This window comes from Amblyomma maculatum, chromosome 9 (assembly GCF_055883805.1).
Source record: "Amblyomma maculatum isolate TAMU_Amacu chromosome 9, ASM5588380v1, whole genome shotgun sequence".
In the NCBI taxonomy this organism is placed as follows: Eukaryota; Metazoa; Arthropoda; class Arachnida; order Ixodida; family Ixodidae; genus Amblyomma; species Amblyomma maculatum.
Genome location: NC_139352.1, coordinates 127,655,720 through 127,670,884, shown reverse-complemented (window position 1 = coordinate 127,670,884; position 15,165 = coordinate 127,655,720). Strand labels below are relative to the sequence as shown.

The window sequence follows — 15,165 nt, the reverse complement described above, 5'->3', positions numbered from 1 at the left end:
CACGTTAACGTTGAGACGGGATGCGTTTGTTTTTTAAGGCGAAAGCCGCTCTAGGCTCACGGAGCGAAAATCTGTGCGCAGAAGCTGTGGCTGTAATCTGTGCGTCGCATCTGTGCACTGGTGTGTCAGTCGCAAAAGCGGACGTGCAAGGAGGGAGATTAAGAATGAAAATGATTGATAGTGAGAGGTAATCAATAAAAGTTATAAATAGACATTGATAGAGGTAATGACTAATGCTAATGACTAATAATGGTTAATAATGACTAAAATGATTTGTAATGACCGCAATTGATTAGAAATGAGTACAAGTGCTTAGCGATGTGTGGTAATGACTATAATAACTAGGCATGACTCATCATTACTGCTAATGACTGCAAAATGATCAATATGTGAAAGGATGACATGTAATGACCACTGCTGATTCTAAATGAGTAACCTGCTTAGTTATGAGTGGTAAGGGCTACAATGACTACGCAGGCAGACTCATCATGACTGGGAAACGACCAATATATCAGACTTGAAATGACGAACTGTGACAAACAATGAGAGGCAAATGATAGGACAAGGGTAGGCTTTCGCCGTCCTCCGCTTAAGAGACATCTAAGCGACCCTCAAATTTTATCTGCTGAGCTCGCTTCAGACAAAGGCAGTAGCGAGGAGTGGAAATGCACTCGCTTCCTCTGAAATGAAAGCGGCGCTGAGGTTAAAAGTCCAGATGCTGAAGCATAATACCCTATCAGCTGCCATTGAATTTGCTAGAAGGGACAGCAGATTCTACTTGTTGGTGTGTTGTGTTGTGAAGCAGATGAACACGATGAAGTAGCACCAGAAGCTTTTCTCGCAGGTTATGTTGCGAGGACATAGCAGAAAACGGTACGAAGCGTTTTTTTTTTTTTTAATATAAGCATACAATTTGTTCTAAATTTTGCCGCGCTAGTCTGAGCGGCCTTGCAAGCAAAGGAGCCTGTGCATACAACATTTGTTTATGCTCTTGAGACTGTTTGAGTCGACGCGATAAACTGAAAAGCCACGTTCCACAGAAAATCCGGCGCCCGCTCTGTCGGCGGAAAGTCGGAAAAATACCTCTCTGGTAAGAGGCACGTTCGTTGGTGATATGGCCAGTCCCTTTGGTGCAATGAGAACACATGACATGTTCAATGTTGCAGGAGCTGCCAAACCAGAGAGAGTCAATAAGATGTAAGGGTGAAATGGGAATTATTGAAAGTGGGACCCTTAGATCCCAAGTCAGGCACACTATACTCCTATAGGGCACGCTCGTACGGCTTCAGTAAAGAGGGGCTTTATACAGCTATGTGTCGGGTGCTATTTCATATAATGCGGTGGCTTAAGGCTGCATTCTAATGATATGCGACAGAGGCAGCAATTACGGGATACGGTGAATAAGCAGGTAGCAAAGAGCGGGTACTCTAACGAGGCTCTGCAAGGAGATTTAGGAACCCCAAGTTTTGTTTATCACTACCAGGTTGTTGCTTAATTTATGCGACATTTGGTAATGGTTTTGAGGCGACATGTCAGTCGCGCAAAAGCCTGTTGCAGGAAATATGAGTCAACTGTACCAGTTACAGGTTGATGAAAACCAAGGACAATGGAGGCTTGATGTACCCCGCAAAGGAAGTAATCAAGCTTTGTCAGCTTACGAGCACCTTCATTAACAGAATGATGAAGTCTTAAGAGGTCCGGCAAAGTAGCAAGCTGTGTAAACTTTTGATTTCATCATTGTTTTCTCACTGTACACAGTACCCGCAGCTAATCTATGAAAACAATGATCGTGCCCATGCTGAGGCGCTATGCAAGATATTAAGTTGCGACACCCACTGATAGCGAGCTGAGCTGGAAATGTCAACTCAACAGTCGAGCGACATTTATGGCTATGGCATAAACCGCTCTCATGAAAGGCTTTTCCATCTGCGATTGGTAATTTTCTTCCTTTTTTGTGTGGCCAATTAATAAGCGTACTCGGCTGCTCGCTGAATCTCTGCTGCAGTTGCGCTCTGGAGCGGGAACATTGTTGAGATCGCTGCTAAGAGTTTCACAACAGGAACACTCGATGTGCATTCTTCCATTGAAAATTACAAACCAGCAAAAATTGTACGAATTTGCGAGAAGCCAATAAAAATAGTAATCAAAACTTTCGGCGCATATACGTAGCAAGCTTGAGGCAGACCGGCTCTATGAAGCGCGCTTAGTTCGGTCATGCAATATGCGGGAAGCCATGACTGATAGCCTTCTGGCGTAAAAGGTTTAAGGTCTCCAACTGAGTCGAAGATCCCAGGTTATCATGTAGATTTAACCTAATAAACATCTTCATATTTCCAACGTAACATTTGTCAGAATGAGATAGAAAGGTTGGTTACATGTCGCATTTTCACAGAGGTTGTTCACAGTAGGACAATATATTTTTATTGGATAGCGCTGGTCAGCTTAGAACAGGTTGACATCAATTTGTGCATAAAAGTTGTATGCAGGAATGAGTAAATGGTATGAAAATGACACACGGAATTTGCGACATAGTTAAGTGGTTATGCATTAGGCTACCATGGCAGCTGAACAGCTTGGAGTTGTTCACAGCCGGGTGAGATTTTCATGTGACAAACAACTTGATCCGAATGCAACATCACGGTAATGCGAGCTCTCCAATCGAGTGGCCTTGACCCACCGTATACATCGTTGCCAAGCAAGCGCTAAGTGCTGACATGGTCACACTAGACATGACATTATATACTAATTCGTGTTGGCAAATGGTGTGAAGCGGAGCTCTTATATCCTTAAAATAAAAGGCTTCTACTATGCCGACGCCTCCCTGAAAGTGTAGCCAGGCACAGCTCCCCGCGCGCGGCTGTCCCCGAACGGTGGCGCCGCGGCGGTGGCGACGGGAAGTAGGCGCCTTCCGCCGGTTTCGGGTGACGTAGCAGGCCGCACCTAGTGCGCTTCCATCGAGCGGCCGTGCCTTTGCGATCAGCTCCAGCAGCTGCTGCAACCGATCGCGGAGACTATGCTATGCTGGTAAAACAGCACGTAATACGAAGGACAAAAAAGGAACACACAGACGAGATGAGCGCTCGTCTCGTCTGTGTGTTCCTTCTTTGTCCTTCGTATTACGCGCTGTTTTACCGTCATGAGCCACCAACTCGCCCAACAAGCATCACTACACTATGCGTTGTGTTCCGGCAATGCACGACAGATGGCAGTATAGAGCTCCAAATTGGTACCTCATGGTGAGAGATGTGTGGATGTGTCATCATCTTCAATCGGTCGAAGGCCACCCTGATAACTCCATCAGCGTGTTGTTGGGGTTGCCTCGTGAGCCTAGTCTCGGCGGCGTTCGGCAGGCTTCGAGGGTATTCGAGGGCATCACGGCCGCACGTTGCTTTGATTGGTGGCTGTTGTTTGACAGCCTTGACGAAAGTTGGTATGAGTTTGAGGAGGGCTGCCTGCAGCTTGAAGTTCAAGCGAACTGCAATCGAGTTTGCCGAAAATAATGGCAACCACAGTGCCGCCGTGGAATTCAGTGTGGGCCGAGCCTGCATGATCAGGTGGAGGAAGTAGCGGGGCCAGATTCTCAAAGGTGCCCCGACAAGCAAGAAGTTTATGGGACCTCGCAAGGGTCGACATCCGCGGATTGAAGAGTCTATGAGTTTGTTTGCAGCGAACAATGCAGGGGCTTTGCTGTCACTGCCGATGCAATTAAGATGAAGGTGATAGAGACTGAAACTAGAATGCAGATTACCCGTGCAGTGTTTCGCGCAAGCCAGGGCTGGGTGGAACGTAGGATGAAAAGAAATGGATTTTCTTTGAGGCGCCGGATAACAATATGCCAGAAGCTTCCAGCTGATTTTGAGGAAAAATTTGTCGCTTTTCAGCGGTATGTGATGAAGCTCCGCAGGGAGCACAGCTACCAGTTCAGCCAGATCGGCAACACGGATGAGACGCCGGTGTATTTTGACATGCCGAGGGCATGCACACTTAACGAAGTAGGAGCCCGAGAAGTCAAGGTGAAGACGACAGGGTACGAGAAGCAGCGTGTTACAGTGATGCTATGCATAACAGCTGATGGACAAAAGCTGCCACCATTCATCATCCTCAAAAAGAGAAATATGCCAAAAAAATGAAAATTTTCCTAAAGATGTCATCGTGAAATTACGAGAAAAGGGGTAGATGTTGGCAGACCTCACGCCCAACAGGATTCGAGTTGTGTGGCAGCAGCACTCGGCAGCACTGCTCGACGGGCCTGCAGGCACATGGTCTATGCTGCTGCTGGACGCGTTTCACTGTCATACCTCGGAGGTAAAGACCTAGCTTCACAACAGCAATTGTGACTTGGTTGTTATCCCAGGTGGCATGACCAGTGTTGCAACCCCTCGACGTTTCAGTCAACAAACCTTTTAAAGCCAATCTTCAACAGGAGTACGAAGAATATGGGTGTGGAACCCCAACCGGAAGAAGACGCTGACAGGAAAGCTCCAGAAAGCGTCCCCGTCAACCATCGCAAGGTGGATTTCTGATGCTTGGACCCAACCGGAAGAAGACGCTGACAGGAAAGCTCCAGAAAGCGTCCCCGTCAACCATCGCAAGGTGGATTTCTGATGCATGGAAGAAGGTCCAAGTCGACATTGTGAAGAAGTCGTTTAAGAAGCGTTCCATTATTAGCCACTTCAACGGAACGGAAGACGACCTGCTGTGGGATACTGAGAGCGGTGGCTCAAGCAGTGTGACGGACTCCTTGAGTGGCAGTGAGAGTGACTAATGAGACACAAGCGGTAGGTTCACTATGTTTGTTTTGAATGTTTGCCAAATAAAATGTTATTTCTCGAGCCTTTTCCTTCGAATATTTGTGCGAAAAGGGGGCTGCGAATCTAAGGCACCCCCCCCCCCCTCACTTTGGGCATCGCGATCGTGAAAGGGGGTGCTTAGAATCGGGTAAATACGGTAGTTCTGGTGTTTGCCGACAAACTTTTGTGGCGCCACATTGTTGCTTTAGGGTCTTGCTTCAAGAACTAAACTCTCTATGAATGCAAAATGAAGTACAACTGTTACCTTCATTTAGTAACTGCAGGTTTTTAGTTGTTATTAAAGAACAACTTTGTTTTTGTAGCGAAAGCTACACTGTTTTCAAGACCTCGGGTGGCCGCAGCTACGTCGTGAAGAGGCATAGCTACGGTCTCCTCATAAAAAAATCAGTCTGCCATGACATTTGAATTGACGCTACCCAATGCTATGGGCAGGAGCTACCAATTCGAGTCACTCCTTTTATATGGGAGGGTGACATCAGAATCAACCTGCCAGAACCGTTTGCATTCTCATTACCCCTACGACACGCAGGCACGTCCATACGGCTTGGTAGCTGATAGCTTGTGGCTGGTAGCTTACGCTCTCGCGTCATACCTTTGAAGGATGAGCTCAAGTGTTCCCAATAATGTAGCACCTTACACTGACAGGGCATGATAGTGGAATAATGTAGCAGGCAAAAGAAGCTTCCGCCGTTGCTTTCGCAATTCAGCTGGGGTTAACCAGAGCTAAAGCACAAAATAATAACCGCTTGAGGGGCGAGTTGGTGCTGCATAGTACCCAGAAATGTGGCGCAACGAACACAATCACGTGAATAGAAAACACAACACAGGTGCACACTACCAACTGTAATATGAAACTGCACACGCACTTCCTTTTCGCAACTCAGCTACAGCATCCTCTTCTACACCCAAGTACAGCTTCTTCGCACACCTCTTCTTTGTCAAGCAGATAGTAGCACAATCATCCCAGTACAACACTAACATCTTCTTTACACATCTTTTCTTTGCCAAGCAATTAGTAGCATAATCATCCCAGTACAACACTAACATAGTCTAATCATGACGGTCACAAATTCCACCGCAAAGATAAACACTAGAAAAAACCCCGACACATCTGTGTGACATATAACATTCACGTTCACTTCTAGTACGAATCCAGTCTTAAAAGATCCGAACTTGCCTCCATAACTCTAATTTGAAAACTCGGCAAACCCTCTGAACATTATAAACAGGCGCCTTGATGACAGCAAAAAAAAACAAAAAAACACTCACTTCTGCAGGAACCAGTCGCTACGTAAACAGAAAGAAATGCATCATGCCCGGCATGTGGAAGAAGCGGTATGAGCAATGAGCACACATACTTGAGCGTAGGTAGGATCAAAACACAAAACCGGGCCCACAGTACAAGAAAGGCATTTCAGAATAACAGCTTTAGGGGCTTAAACTCAAATCTTTCCATCAACTCAGTCAGATTCCTCAATAAAAGAAAATTCTTTCCTGCATTAAGACAGCGAAGCTTCACTAACGCATATGCCATCTTTCTTCTGAATCCAAAACGCTTCTAAGATTTCGCGGGCAATCTTGTCTCAACTACTCCCTAAAATCTTAAGCCTACTAAACAACTGCTCATACTTGCACTTCTGACAATGCAGGGCTAAATTTGACTCTTCTCCATCTCTGTGAACCTCTAATGTTTCCTTACTCTATGATTAATACATCTTCCAGTCTGGCCTATATATATACTTTTCCGCACGTCAATGGAATCTCATAAACCACACCCACCACACCGCCTATAAAACTCGTTACATGCTTCTTATCACATTGTGCCTTCTTTCTCCTCCCTATTCTCGCACACAAACCGCCCAGTTTTTTTGGCGCAAAAAACACAACTGGCACCTCATACCTGCCTGCCACCTTCTTCAGGCAATGCGCCACTCTGAATATAAGTAATTACTTGTAGGCGTTTATTTCCCAACTTAACTACAACCCTTCTTTTACCTTTCATTTCCTGAAGCAGAGTCTCTGCCACCTGAAGCCTTTGTATTTGGTTATTGAAGCTATCCTCAACCATATGTTCACATGACTAGCAGGGTTGACTCCAACCAAAGAGAAGCAATCGCTCTTTCAGCAGTTTTTGAATGGGCTGACCCATATGGAAGTAGCTCTTTCTTAGCCCAGAGAAAACACTTCCAACACGCCTCCCCATCACAAATTTTTATGTTTAGATCTAGGAACTCATAGGTAAAAGCAATTCCTTTCCCTTGTAGCCTAAAAATTGAAAGGACACTTTTTTTTCTATTCGGTGCCACAATTAGAAATGTTTGAATCGGTGCGGGGCTGTATTGAATGTAATAGCACTGTAGCTTTTCAGAACTCTGCTGGTGTTAATGTTGGCAATTTTCTTTTCCTACTTGAGTTTTACCTTAAGTCCACTGCTGTGTCATTTGGTACAGATATGTATGTGCAGAGAGGAGGCAAGAGGTATTGGGTCATGCGATGCTCCAGCCCTATGCAACATCTTTTTATCTTCAGTTGACAGCAATTTGTGCATCCCTTAATGGTCCAGGTGTTAAAATTTTTGGGTATGTTGATGATTTCTTGATGATTTTGGATAAGTGCTCTGCATTGATGCAAAGTGTGGAAAGTGTCCTTTCAATTTTTAGGCTACAAGGGAAAGGACTTGCTTTTGTGCATGAGCTACCTGTGGATAACAAGCTGCAGTTCCTAGATCTAAATATTAAGTATTTCCGCGGGCTAAAAAGCGCTACATTTATATGGGTCAGCCCATTCATAAGCTGTTAAAAGAGCTATTGCTTCTCTTTGGAGTCAGCCCTGTTAAAGTCATGTGAACATATGATTGAGGATAGCTTTAATAACCAAATACAAAGTCTTCATATGGCAGAGACTCTGCTTCAGAAAATGAAAGGCAAAAGAAGGGTTGCAGATAAGTTGGGAAATAAACGTTCACACGTAATTCCTTATATTCATAGAGTGGCGCACTGCCTGAAGAAGGTTGCAGGCAGGTATGAGGTGCCGGTTCTGTTTTCTGCGACAAAAAAACTGGGCGGTTTGTGTTCGAGAATAGGGAGGAGAAAGAAAGCACAATGTGATAAGAAGCATGTAAAGAGTTTTATAGGCTATGTGGTGGGTGTGGTTTACGAGATCCCACTGCTGTGCGGAAAAATATATATATAGGCCAGACTGGAAGATGTAATAATGATAGAGCAAGGGAACATGAGAAGTCCATAGAGAATGGGAAAGGGAAAAATTTACCCCTGCATTGTGAGAAGTGCAAGTGTGAACCGTTGTTTAGTAGGCTTACGATTTTAGGGAGTAGTCGGGACAAGATTGCCCTTGGATTCAGAAGAAAGATGGCATATGCGTTAGTGAAGCCTCACTGTCTTAACGCTGTCTTAAGAATTTTATTTTATGGAGGAATCCTACGGAGTTGATGGAAAGATTTGAATTTATTACTCTGAGATGCCTTTCTTGTACTGTGGGCCCGGTTTTGTGTTTTGATCCTACCTACGCTCAAGTATGTGTGCTTATTGCTCGCATCGCTTCTTAGACATGCCGGACATGATGCATTTCTTTCTGTTTACATGGGGACTGGTTCCTGCAGAAGTGAGTGGTTTTGGTGTCATCAAGGCCATGTTATGAGGGTTTGCCAAATTTTCAAATGAGAGTTATGGAGGCAAGTTCGCATCTTTAAAGACTGGATTCGTGCTAGAAGTGAACGTGAATATTATATGTGGTAGCCACATATGTGTCGGGGTTTTTTCTAGGTTGTACCTTTGTGGTGGAATTTGTGACTGTCATGATTAGACGATGTTAGTGCTGTACTGGAATGATTGTGCTACTAACTGCTTGGCAAAGAATAGGTGTGTGAAGATGTTAGTGTTGTACTGGGATGATTGTTCTCCTATCTGCTTGGCAAAGAACAGGTGTGTGAAGAAGATGTACTTCGGTGTAGAAGAAGATGTTGTAGCTGAATGCGGATAGGAAATGTGTGTTCAGTTACATAGTCTTACAGTTGTTAGTGTGCGCCTGTGTTGTTTTGTATTCACGTGATTGTGTTCGTTGCACCACATTTCTGGGTACCAAAACTAATTTTTTATATATATATATATATATATATATATATATATATATATATATATATATATATATAGTTCATGTGGACCGAATCAAGCCCTACTACGATCCGTCTGTCCTTTCGGCACCATGAGTCGCCAGGATGGCTCCTTCTCTGCCCGAGGGGAAACTGTAGTGTGGTAATCTTCATCGATATAACCACTGACATGCGTCGCGTGCTGCCGCTCTCAAGGACGAAGAAGTTGTTCGCTGCCTTGCTCTTTCGCCACGCCTGACGCTTCGCTGCGAGTCTCCCCTGAGCGGCTGGAATCATCTGGGTTCACCGAATAAACACACCCCTACAATATATATATATATATATATATATATATATATATATATATATATATATATAGCATTGACGTTCACAGGCTCATGTGGCTGTGTTTTTCCATTGCGTTTGCTTTTCTCAGAGGGCACAGTTACAGTGGCCGCCATAGCACAGGTAAAGTACAAAAATAATGCGTCTTGAAAAAGAGCGGTGCTGTATTTAAATTATTGCGCACACTAATATTTTACTTTATAAATTAAATATCGGAAATATGTTCATGTTTTCATGAACATATTGTTGTTCATGTTTTTGTATAGTAAATGCCCTGTGCACGAGAGTGCGCGTGGTGATGCTCCTCGGGTCAACGCTAGCAACCTTGTGCGATGTTCAAAGGCCTTCACGATCTCGATAGAGTTAAGAGCTGTTCCATTGACTTGATAGACTACCAACTCAATGGCATTTGAAAACGCCCGTGTGGCAGCATTCGAAAGCCTTCGAATTGATAGTCAATCAGTTCGAGGGCCTTTGAAATGCCCGTATGACAGCGATATAAGCTAATGTCTAACAACCTTGGAAAGGAACAGCACATTGCAGTAGGTCATGACTATCAGCTTACCGGTATCACTCAAGAGGAAACTTTACAACAGCTGCATTTTACCTGTACTCACCTATAGGGTTGAAACACGGAGTCTAATGAAAAGGGTTCTACTTCAGTTGCGGACAACACAGAGAGCTGTGGAACGGAAAATGGTAGATGTAACATTAACAGGCAGAATCATGTGGAGTGGATCAAAGAAATAACTCGAGTTAATGACATTCTAGTGGAAATCAAGAAGAAGAAATGGGCTTGGGCATGTAGTATGAAGAGAAGTTAACCAAAAGTTGAAAAGGGTAACAAATGAGATATCAAGGGAAGGAGAACGTAGCAGTGGGTGGCAGAAAGTCAGGGGGACAGATGAGGTTGAGAAATTCGCAGGGGTCATGTGGATGCAGCTAGCACAGGACCGGGGTTAGAAGATTATGGGAGAGGCCTTTGCCCTGCAGTGAGTGTAGTCTGGCTGCTGCTGCTGATGATGATACGATGCCGGCTAGAAGTGGGGTTAGCATTCTCCCATTGAAAGCCTACCAGAGGTACACATTTGATTTTTAAAGGCTGTGAGGCTTCAAATGGCTCACACCAGGGCCCAGGGTCGATTATTTTTTTTTATGGGATGGGTGTGCTAACACTCTCCAGTTAACACCTAACAGATGAGCAAAGGACACAGACAGACAACAAGGGGCTCACACCTTGTTTCCTGTGCTTTTCTTGTTCGTCGTCGGCGCGCTGCTCCGTAACAATGAATCTATACTGACTAGCATAAAAAGCCCTTCCACCACAGTCCCTCCCATCAGTTGACTTGGGAGTTAATCTGTAAAATAGGTTGCCTGGTTTTGAGCATCATGCTGTGTATGTGGCTAAAATGCCATTATCCCTTTGGCAGGGACATTAGCTCCAATCTGCTTTTGGAATTCTGTGAATGTGCCACTTGTTAGACAGCTCAGGCAAGACTTTATGCTGAGCTGCAGAGAGAGCAGTGGGCGTTATCTTGTGGCGATTTCCACTGGTCGCTCCCGAGCACGTTTTCTTGCTCTAGGATGGCGTTTTCGAATTCTACTGGTTGACCAAGATAGGTTACGCATATTCCGCTAGTCGTTTGGAGCAATGCGGGATGCTCTATCTCGATGCTCTGACCGAACTTCAATCTCGCCGGAAGTTGTAGTCGTTTATGTGGTCATTTCCAGAGGATGCTGGATTCTTTTGGCTGTTTTTGTCCGTTTTAGCAATATCGGCAGAGGACACTGGGCATCATTGTTTTTTTGTGCAAATTATTGAAGTGCGTTTATTGAAAAATGTCTGCAGCGTTAAAATAGTGCGAAAGCAAGTTGCAGAGGGCCGCACTCCTGCCTATTTGGCAACCGTGAAAATTTTGGCGCTGGGATCGACTTCAACTTTCGGAACCAGCTCGGCAATACTTCCGCCGCACGCTTTACGCGTTCCGTTGGGCGACCAACGCTGATGTTCCCATGTTCCCCCTTCTTCCTCCGGAGTAAAAGATGCCTTTTTGATGTAGTATGCCGACTAATTTTGCTTTTAAGGTTTATTTTTTGCTATTGTTAACTTTTCTTCTGAAGGATCTCAAAATGCAAGTTACTTGAGCTTTACATGCTCGCTCGCTTACACAAATACATGCTCGCTTAGACAAATGTCAGCAATATATTTTGAGGAGTTGCGATAGTATTGGTGCTATACCAAGAAGAAACTCCACTGTTTCTTCCGCATATCATTTGCCATGGCTAAGTGCAAGGAAATAGTTGAGCATTCTTTGTTTTTCTGTTCATACTGCGGGTGCTGACAGTTGAGGTTTACATTTGTTGCATTCATGCGCCATGATTGATCCACTTTTTAACGCCGCTTGCTAATGTAAAAAACGTGGTTGTACTGGCACCACATGGGAAACTATTCAGGGTGCCTCGATGACTCAAGCAAAGCAATGGAAAGGATACTGCTTATCATAAGTATGATCCAGTTGTTATCGCAGACAATGTGGTGTTACGAACTTTAGCATTGGCTTTTTACAGAAACGTTCTCAAAAAACAAGGCTTCTCTCAAGGGTGCAGTGCTCACAATAAAGAATTCAGCTGCGAAAGCAATCTTCCTTGTTAATGTGCCCTCCAAAGGAGTTGAAACAATCTAGGACGTGTGTGTGGAATGTAGAGAGCTATTAACCCATTGTTGTTTTGTACAAAATTCCATACACTGCCACATAGCATCTGCTTCTCGAAATGTGTGGGCACTAGCTAGCAGTGATTTAGTTGTTTCGGGCAGATTCAGCATCCTTCACTTTTGAAAAAGCATGCTTTTTTCATGCCAACTAGTGAATGCTGCAAAGGTCATTTCAAAAAAAAAAATTTCACTCTCTTAAAAAAACTCTTAAAGGCAAAGTGTGGGTTTTTCTACTCAAACATTACTGAAAATCTTAAGGTGCATTCCTACAGTTTTCTCAAAATTTGTGTTGAATGCTGTGAAAAAGAATTGCTCAAGAAGGGAAATTTCGACTAAATATGCTATTTACATTTGTTTGCAGGCTTCTTGATGAAACTAAAGTCTTGTCTGCACCTTAGCATAGATTACGCATTGTGAATTCCTTCTCACTTGCATCCTGTTCTCACTGCCATGCAGTTTCCTCATGATTGCCTCGACTGCCGAGTTCCAGTGACCAGTGTAAGGAGCTAACGCCACACGATGTCTGCAACTCTCGGCACGAGGGAGAACCGAGGAAGACGACGCAAGTATGTGGGCGTGCGGGGGAGAACACTGTGGAACACGTAAGAGAGAGATCGGCAGAGCAGCGTTGCTGGAGTGGTCAAAGAGTGGCGGCTGATTGCATCCTGCCTGGCTTACGACCCGGGATACCAAACCGGGGACTGGCCACAGAGCTCCTGCTGATCGCATCCCACCTGTCCTGTGACCCAGGTGACCAGACCTGGGAGTGGCCGACCCCTGTTGTGCTCCTGCAGCACGTAGCCAGCACGCACGTTTGGTATCATGCTGGGTGTGGTGGACAGACGCACCTGGAAATAGGGCGTCTCTGCCTTGTGACGGCAACGTGAGGCCTCTCACCTCTGCCGAGCACCTCCCACCGCCAAGCCACCTGCTGGCCTGATTCAAGCGCCTGTGGGCAGCAGGTGTTCCTTGCACTCCAAGCCCACACGACTGGGAGCATCTGCATGGATTGCATTCTTCTAGCGTCTGGTGACTGCTACTAGTTTGTGTTCGTCTTCGTTTTGTCTGTTAAGCTCGTTATTTCTTGCTTTTTTTTGTTTTTTTCTAGTCTAATAGGTTTGTATAAAAAGATATGTTCCTAGTTTGACCAGTCTGGTCGTGTGTTTGTTTGATCCCACTAAATCAGCCCTTTGATTGGTAGGTTTTAATGAGCCTCCTCACAGCCAGTTTGAAGTTTTGTCTATTGTACGTAAAAGGTTAACAAAAACACGTATACAGAAGGAGGTCCCAAAGTCAAGGACTGTGGACGGGACCTCCTATAATGAATATTGTAAAGAAATATATATTGACCAGTTGAAAATTTATACAATATTTCACATCAGTGGGATGGGGTGAACGAAACGGGAATTTATTACAGGCACTATTGTTGTAATGAAAACGGTTACACACCTAACCACATAATGAAAACATAAGAAACAATTCATAAAAAAATATAAAGAATAACAATGGAACAGTTTACCTTGAAAAATATGATTACTGTAATAACAAAAACTGACGAAGAATGGATTTAAAGGCATAAATAGTTGATGATTGTTTGATAGATACTGGTAAAGAATTCCAAAGAGTGGTACCAGAGAATCGGACTGTTTGTTTCCCATAATTAGTGCTTGGTTTAGGCAGCAAGAAGTTATTGTTGTTGGTGAAACATGTGTCTGTACGACGCGATATTTGATCATTGGTGGTTAGAGAAAATGGAAGTAGCTCTCTAACAGATTTATACATTAAGATACATAAACTGTAGTTGATTATTTTGTTCACAGAAAGAATACTGTGTGATTGGAGCAAACAAAGGGCATTTTCTGAGCGGTGACTGCAAGTAATAATGCGTATAGCTTGATTTTGGATAATTTGCAGGGAAGATAAATGCGAAGGGTACGTGTTTCCCCAAGATGAAATGCAGTACTGAATGTGAGTGTGGATGAACAAGTAATATAGAGAAATGAGCGTGGGAATATCAAAATACCGGCAAACTTTAATTAGTACTCTAATGCGATAAGCCATTTTGCTAGAAATAGATGTGATGTGAGTCTAAAATTTTAGATGTTTATCAAGTTCCACACCTAAAAATGACACATGATCAGAAGCAATGATAGAGTTTGAGCCGATGTTAACAGACGGGGTTTCGCAGATAATTTTATGAGGTGAGCTGAAAACTATTAAAATAGATTTCGATGCATTAATGGACAGCATATTACGCCGGCTCCAGCTGAATACAATGTCTGCATCAGCATTCAGTTTTTCTACCACCTTGTTTATGTGTGAACCCGAGGTTAAGATGGTCGTGTCATCTGCATAAAGAAAACAGTTAGAAATATTAAGGCACATAGGGAGATCACTTATGTATAATAAAAATAAGAGAGGACCAAGAAGGGAACCTTGTGGAACTCCAATGTTAGTAGTCTTGTATTTTGAATATGTCTCTGATAGGAATACCGCTTGTTTTCTTTCGAATAAATAGCTTTTGATTAGAGTAAGGGAAGGCCCAGTTATTCCGATAGCATCAAGCTCATTGAATAGAATAGTATGGTTAAGGGAATCAAATGCTTTGGAGAGGTCGATGAATAATGCACCAGCGATGTTACCCGCATCAATGAAGGATTTAATTTGATCCGTGAGAGCGATCACAGCTAATTCAGTAGAGAATCCCATTCTAAAACCAAGTTGGTTAGGCGAGAGAATGTCAAATTTTGACAAATAGCTGTTTAGTCGGACAACAATGGCTTTTTTGATGATTTTACTAAAAAATGACAAAATAGCGATTGGGCAGTAATTGGAAATGTTATGCTTATTTCCCTTTTTGAAGATGGGAATAAGCTTAGCCTTTTTCAACACAGTAGGAAAAATTCCGGATTTGAACACGAGGTTAATAATGTGAGCGAGGACAGCGCAAATGAGATGAGCAATCATCTTTATATGAGAAAAATGTATATTATCCAGACCTGGACTGGTGTTATTTAGATTGCGTATTATTTTGCAGATCTCGTCAGGTGACACAGGAAAAAGGAAAATGCTATGGGAAGATCGTTGTAATGATTGACTTGTAGCAATGTTTGAATTACCTGAAGGTAAATCAAAAGAATCACTAAATGCTTCAGCAATGTTTACCGGGTTGCTATATGTTTTCTCGC

At 43.7% G+C, this 15,165-nt stretch overlaps 1 long non-coding RNA gene across 1 annotated transcript in view; it reads left to right on the top strand.

The window, feature by feature from the left end:
- The window catches only part of LOC146180355 (uncharacterized), a 30,399-nt gene that overhangs the window by 4,118 nt on the left and 11,116 nt on the right, over positions 1-15,165 (top strand). The window contains exon 2 of the long non-coding RNA XR_014700848.1: positions 12,434-13,025. This is a non-coding gene — a long non-coding RNA (uncharacterized LOC146180355). The remainder of the gene's footprint in view (positions 1-12,433; positions 13,026-15,165) is intronic.